This window comes from Euprymna scolopes, chromosome 16, assembly GCF_053919585.1.
Source record: "Euprymna scolopes isolate OS-2025 chromosome 16, ASM5391958v1, whole genome shotgun sequence".
NCBI classification, from domain to species: Eukaryota; Metazoa; Mollusca; class Cephalopoda; order Sepiida; family Sepiolidae; genus Euprymna; species Euprymna scolopes.
In genome coordinates, this window is record NC_136497.1 from 81,772,778 (window position 1) to 81,780,853 (window position 8,076).

The window sequence follows — 8,076 nt, forward strand, 5'->3', positions numbered from 1 at the left end:
CTCAAACATAATATCCTTAGTATTTAATTTTCCTATACATTGTTTTGTATATTCTTTTAGCATTTATGTTTTTTCTACCCCCTCTATCTTTTATACCCATTATCTCGCCTCCTATAAAATAATCTTTTGCCGATTCTAATCTTTAATTTTTTTTTCGATTTCTAATCTGAATGTTTTCAACGTCGATGTTGCCTTTTTACCTTAACTTTTGTATAATGCGATTTTTTTCCTCTTCTTACGAGAAACATTTAACTTCAGAATATCATGACCTAGAAAGGTTTCCCCTGTATTCTTTATATTGATTTTTTTATGCTGCCAATACAGTAATATTCAGTTACTTCTGGTGAAAATACAGTAAATTTGAATATTAAATTTAATATATTGTTATATACTGTAACAGCTTATGTAATGTTGTGACCTTTTGACTGTGATCATAGCGTAGTATCTGTGTAAACTGTGGAAGACAGGGCCAGGGGTCAAAATATTATTATTATTATTATTATTATTATTATTATTATTATTATTAATAATAATTGATTCAAGTGACGGCGGGTCGTCGGATCGATTATTATGGTTAGAAAAATAAACAATTAGATTGGGAAAAAGTGATCGACAGCTGAAATAATAAACAGCCACATAAGAATGTGAAAATAGAAAATAGATGTAAACATAATTTTTGGTTTGCATAAATAAATAACTAGATTGAGCTTACGTCAGCTGTTGGTCATAGACACGTGATGAGATGTAGATTTGGGGAGATTCTAGTCGGTCGTTAGCTGAACATCAGAGAGATCGGACGACTCAAAAGGAATTTGGTCTATCCATAACGCAGGGAGCGGCGTTTTCTCAGGCAGCCAAGATGTGAAGACGTTGTAATCTCTGAAGATGCCGACCGGAATCATGAAAATAAATGTTCGTATATAATCCAGGTATGTGTTGTGTTTATTTACAACGGTTAAAAAGAACTGTTTGTCTAAAACTGTTTCGATACATCCACGTCAGTCGTCTCCTGTTAGAACTGTTGCATAAATGTTAAAACATGCACGTTAGACGATGCACTAAATGATACGACATATACACATACACGCATTTACAGGTACATGAATATACAGATAAATTTTAACTTCACTATTCAACATGTACGTCGTTTTTGAACATATTCAAATACACACCCAACGTAACCCTTATATTGAGTGTTATCTGAAGTAAATATATATTTCAAGTTAAATACAACAAAACCTCATACAGTGAAACCTCTAGATACGAAAGAATCTGCTTACGAAATTTTCAGCTTACGAAACGTGATATGATTTTTTTTTTGTGCCCACGTAAAACAACTTTTCAGAATACGAAAGATATTAATGACAGAAAGACTATTTTTACGCACCTTATTCTCCGAAAATCTTTTATTTTTAAATCGGGGTTTTATTCAATTACAAATATTTTTTTTGTATATTTCTGGAAATATTTGTGTTAATTTTTTTTTTATCTAGAAAACATTTTATCTTGGACTTAAATTTATTTTTCCTACTTCCAAGCCATAAATTAAAATTATTTTTAAAATTAAAAGTTTAATGCACGCATCGCAATTTTTGTGGCATTTGAAGAATTTAGATCGACGAAATATTTTCTGTTTTCATTTTTATCGGACACTCTTCGACGTTTAAAAAAAAATGCAAATTAACTGTAAGAAAGTAAATAATCTATTTAATTTTACATCCTTTTTCTTCGCGCCTGCGTACCCGTAGATTTGATTAAGGTCGTGACCTTAAAAGAAAGTATTTAAATAACGATTAAAAAGTTATGCCGTGTGTTTCAGTCGTGCCATTTATAAAATAGAATTTTATAATTGAATTATTAAAGACAATTTAAAAAAATAAATAGCAAGTGAATTTATTAATGATTAGATAAGATATTATTTGACTCTTATTTCATTCTGGCTTTATCCTCCTTATTAATTAATGAGAATTTTCATAGGGCTTGAAACGGATTAGACGATTTACGTATAAAACGCCTACGAACCTTTCAAGATACGAAGGCCGAAGCGGAACCAATTAATTTCGTATCTAGAAGTTCTATTGTATTGAATTTTATACAATGTCAATACAGTAAACACTGTAAATGGCCGCTATTTTTGAAACCCGTTTATCTCAAGAGACAATGGAGTTCTATACCTCAGATTTGTTCATTGCCGAATTGCAGCGTCTGCTGTGACTGTGGAAGCCTATCCTGGTGTTGGAGATGGCAATGATGTAAGTGATGTCTGGTAAAATCTGTTGCGACCGTCTGTGCTCTCTCCCTCCACTGCTGATCTCGCCTCTACTCACTCCTTTTTGGTACGTGCTTTTAAAGCTCTTCTGCAGAGGCTGCCTTCTTCAGGTATAGACTCCCAGCCCGTTGGATTGATGCTACCTGCTGTCATATCTCGCTTGCAGTCCTGGATATGACCTTAAACTATATTCGGTGGTGAGGCTTTGGGGAGTGTGAAGCCACCCTTTAATTGCCGTTGCTCCCAGGTCCACTCTGAACCGGATTGGTAGTATCTGTTAGTGTTCCAACTATGGGTCAAATAGAAACCGACTCGAAAAAAAACCCCAAATATACTCTGTTAAAAAATTGTTTTCAAAATCACTGGATTCGGCATTAAATAACCTGAAAAGGGTTGATATGCCGTAAAACAAAAACAGCCAACTATATCTCGCTTGCAGACATAATTGAACTGTCGGACAGATCTTTCGGCTGGTCTAAAGACAGTTGCGAGCCCACCCTTTGGGATCCTCTCATTCATTCGCCTGGCATGGTCAAGCTCCCAGAGTCGTTGTTGGATTAATAGAGTATACATTCTTGGGATGTCTGCCTAGTCTAGGACGACATCGTTTGAGATTCTTATGATTCTCCTGAGGCTATGCATGTTGGAGATGAGGGATCACAGGAGTAGAGGGCTCATGATAAGCTGCCGTAGAGTGGCGATACTGGCCTTTATCTTAGTATTATTGGTCAGCATCTCGTTGTTCAGGACTCCGTTTGTCAAGCGAACCATGGATGTTGCCACATTGCCAATAAGTTTGTGGAATTCTGCATCCAAGAACGTATTACTAGAGATGGTAAAAGCCAAGGTATGTAAATTCCTTGACAGCCTTGATAGTGCAGTCGCCAATGTTGACGTTTGCGATACTGTTTACATCTTGGGCAACCATGTTAGTCTTTTTTTTTTTCATTAAGCTAATGATCATACCAATCTCCCTGCATGTGATGAGTTGCTGCAATTCTTCTTCAGAGTGTATTGTCAATGCTGGGTTATTAACAAGGAGTATCTCGCGTATAAATATTATCTGTACTCGAAAGAAGCAAGATTAAATAGGCTACCATTGCTTCTAGCATGGGGGTTAGGGTTGTCGAAAGAGTAAAACAACAGTAGAGAATAGAAAATGTCAAACAGCTTGGGGCGAGTATGCACTCTAGTTTCACCCATCTCTTGATTTATAAATGGTGTGGTACTCTACTTTAAGGTGAGCAAAAGTACTCTACAAGAAACAGAATAACTTTGTTCCTGTACATGGGTACAACGTCACAGACCCCACAAAGTTTAAGGACGCTCCAATGCTTACCCCCTTCGTGAGAGCACACAGGGACAACAGAACCAGAGCACTGTGGAACCTGGTAGAAGGGAGCCAAGAAAGCATTTCCAGACCAGAAGCCAGAGGACGAAGAACATCCGTCACTTAATCAGCTGGCAGTGAGATGCGAAGGTAGGGGCTCTCTTTTCGACAGGATATTCTAATAAGAATTATTAAGATTTGATTAATCCATGGACTTTCAAAGAAATGCGTTCTTCTCACCCGAAGAAAGATATCAGCAAATGGATATTATAGTGAAGGTATTAATTTGTTGGTTGGGGCATGAACTGAAATTGTAATATATGAAACTAATCATATATGCAAAAGATTGTTTTAGTTCAAAGAGTTCATGAAATGATAAATTTTGATCAGATTGATAGAGGCGATGTACAGCAATTGTCTTTATTTACTGTATTTTTCCTTGACTCGCCATAAGGTGGTAGCTAACTAGTGGAACTACAATGTTCCATCCTACCATTGAAAACAACCAATAGCAACAGAGATTATGCCAATCTTTTCTAGATTATTATTTGAAAATGTTTTATGTTGTCTCTGTGTAGTTTCTGATGCTGCATTGAGGTGTACGGATCTGCCTAGATATCACAATTCCCCTCTTGGTCTTGCTGATGTCATAAAAAGAGAGCTCAGTAATATGTTTAGCAGAAGCTTCCCTGCAGGAGTTGACAAAAATACGTAAGTGTAATATCCAAGCAAGAACTTAAATCAAAAGTGCGTAATAATCTGCAAATTTATTGTTTATTTTGCTGGTGTGAAGTATTGCAGTTTTTGAATGTCTGCGGAATAAGGTTTTCAAGTTTATTTATTCTCCTTGTTGAATTCTTTATACGTTTATAATGTTCTTTGGAAAATTTGAGTAAAATTTCAATGATAATATTTTTCTATTATATATATATATATATATATATATATATATATATATATATATATATATATACAAGTAGGGAGATCAGACGTTGCTCTAGATTGATGGAGGATCTGTGAATGTTCCGCACTTCCAATACTTTTATTGTCATCGAAATCAGTGAAATCGCCCATTTTCACCCAAATCGATTGATTGCCTGCTTTAGTCAGGGACTCGTCGCTGTGACCAGGAGGAAGTTTAACATTCCTTCCTGCAGTGACCTATTCCATGTTACAATGTAGTCTACATTGCACTGTAGAGCGCTACTTTTGATTTTATAAAATTATAATGGCTTGTATGAAAGTGTCCAATGCAAAAATCAAGTATCAATATTCAGTTGTGCTCGAAACATTAAAATTATTTTCGGATGCACCCCTTTCTTATCAAAGAATCTACTGTTGATTTTATACACCGCGATCTTCTACTTGTGCGGTGAAAAATCTTCTCCAAAATATTTGTGATGATAACCTGTATAATGTGTTAACTTTGGTCAAAATCCAACTGTTTCTTCTTCAATCGGAGTTTTCGATTATCGATTTGCGATACTTATACACACACACACACACACACACACACACACACACACACACATATATATATATATATATATATATATATATATATATATACATATATATATATATATATAATCCTAGAAACATATCTTGCTCTTTTCATTGAGCAATATGAATAAGCTCGATAAATTCAGTATTTCTTTTTGCTTTTGAGTACCTTTAACCTGGAATAATTATATATATATATATATATATATATATATATATATATATATATATATATATATATATATATATATACTAGAGAGGGGGGCAGCTTTGCCCGGTCCTACAATGCGCTTAAATATGATATTTTAATTCGTCCCGATTTCGTATGTATTATTATAGTCGTGATTTCAAAAGTAGAAAAAAAGCATTTGGGTCTCATTAGCTAGAATCGAAACGGAAGGAAAAACTGTAGCTTGCAAAACTGGTGACTTTATGACTGTAACGATATGACACGCATATGAACTGCTTAAATATACTATGATGTATGTACAAAATGTATAACATTTTTTTCAATTTTGACTTCTTTTTTGACCCTTTTTGACCTTTTTTGACCTTTTAAAAATATTTTAACCGGCTAAAGACTCATGAAAGAACCATCCATAAAAAATCTAACGATTTGAGGTCTCTAGCGCCACTCTGCGACTTTTAGTTTCGAAACAGACAGATTTTGAAAATATGGAGACAGACAGACAGACAGACACACACACACACACACACACACACACACACATATATATATATATGGAAAATTTGAATACATTTTCAATAATAATATTTTTCTATTATATATATATATATATATGTATGTATGTGTGTGTGTGTGTGTGTGTGTGTGTGTGTGTGTAACATGATGTAACCCCATATTATTGCCGGGCAGCGAAAAATTACTTTGCTTACAGGCTAAGGGTTCGGTGTGATGTTGGGTGTTTGACACGAGGTTTAAGAGAGCTCAGATTTCGAGGAAATGATAGAATGTCTTTATGTTGAGATATCGTGGAAGAAAATTAATTTCTCAACGAAATAAAATAGACATTTTGGGGGCCGCATAATTTAGTCTGACAAGAGAAATCTTAGAAATAAACCATGTGTTTTATGTCCGCAAGAGACCTAATTCACAGGAAGATTTGCTATGATAGGGAATAATTTGACCGTGGGAGTGAGAGAGGGGGGATAGAAATAAAGAGAAATATGAATTACGAGAGAGAGAGAGAGGGGGGAGTGAAACGAGTTTAGAAGAAAACGAAAGTAAGAAAATGGAAAAAGAGATTAAGAAAAAAAGAGGAGGTAAAAGAAAAGAAGGGCTAATCTCCAAACGACAGATGAGGAAATAGTAATCTGGCCTAGAGTGAAGGGGAAAGCACACATTTATAAAACCTATTGTTTTAGAAGATAATACAGGCCAAGGGGGCGGATTTGCCCTGTCTCACCTCACGCCCCCCCCCCCAGCCTGACCGACCATAGATATAGATCCATGCTTTTTAAATTCGGAGAACCTGAATGTTAGTTACAAATTCCCAAGCACGAGAAAGCTAATTGAACGTTGTTTGAAGCCGAAAGTCCTGCGTCTTGAACGCCAATAATCTATATTTTTCCTTGAACGGTTATATCTGGAAATATCTTATGAATAACTATTCTTGTTTATAAGAAAATTATCTCAGAGTTATCATTGATTATTGAATTAATTTGATTGTGGAAAATAACCCAATTGATTTCAGATCTACCCTGCACCCGACACCAAGGTACAGCTGAGAGAAGCGATATATACCAACAACATCAAAGCACCTTCGAAGTAAAACTCAACCACAATGGGTGGCCAACAAACTGACGACCAATGGACAGCCTACCAACGAGTTACTGATATTGCCATACAAACTTGAGGTCGCGCGCGTTTTGTATGATATGAGCATCAGAGCCGTAATTCCGGTGACCAATGAGTGTCTAGTTACATATTGAAGAGTCCATCATTAGACGAAGACGGCCTGGTTACACTGATTGATCCCGTGATAAGGATTGAGTGAAACACGCTCTGAGCTGTTTATATAAATATATATATATATATATATATATATATATATATATATATATATATATATATATATATATATATATATATACACATACTAGCAGAAGTATCCGTCGTTGACTGGGTTCAAAAACAGCCTACAAAAAATGGACTGTGATTGATGAAAGTATGATAGGTTATGAAAAGGAGAGGGTTGCAAAGAGATAGGTTTTGATACTCAAACATTTTACCCTAAGCAAAATATGATGAAAGTAAAGATAACTTTCGTGAAAATATATTTTTTATATCAACTTTGTTTCCATTCGTAGCCAAGAGTGACCAACAAAATGATGTTTCCTTACAAAGAGAAAGTGTTATATATATAATAATATAAATATACAAGAAATAAATGTTACCATAGTCAATAAAAGTTACTTTTGTGGTAGAAATTTTTAATTCACGAACGAGTTTTAAAAAAATCAAAATGGCAGCGATTTTGAAATGGAGAGCCCCGTTTTCAATTTAAAGGATGGGCATCTTAGCATTCTGTGTTAATAATTTAAGAGTTCCGTCAACGTAAGGAATATATATAAACATATTTTAATGTTTTCCCTTATTTTGTGCTGGAGGAATATTCGATTATGGCATGTGTAGTTTATATAAAAATTCATTTAAGTAGTTATCGCCTCAAATTTCGTTTTAACTTCGGTTCGCTGAAATTATTTCACGTAAAGAGCATTAAAAACTATTTCAAACCAAAATAATAATAAAAAAAGATGAACTGATCTTTTATTAACTATGGTAATATTTATTTGTTGCATATTTATTTTTCGGGTAGTCGTTTGTTGGCTTTTCTGCTAAACACTCTTACTAAATAATATCGACGAAATATCGAAAAACAAAGAAACAAAGACAGTTTGGAAAGATAATGAAGCTTAATTTTGTAAAATAATCCGAAACAGCAAAATGGGA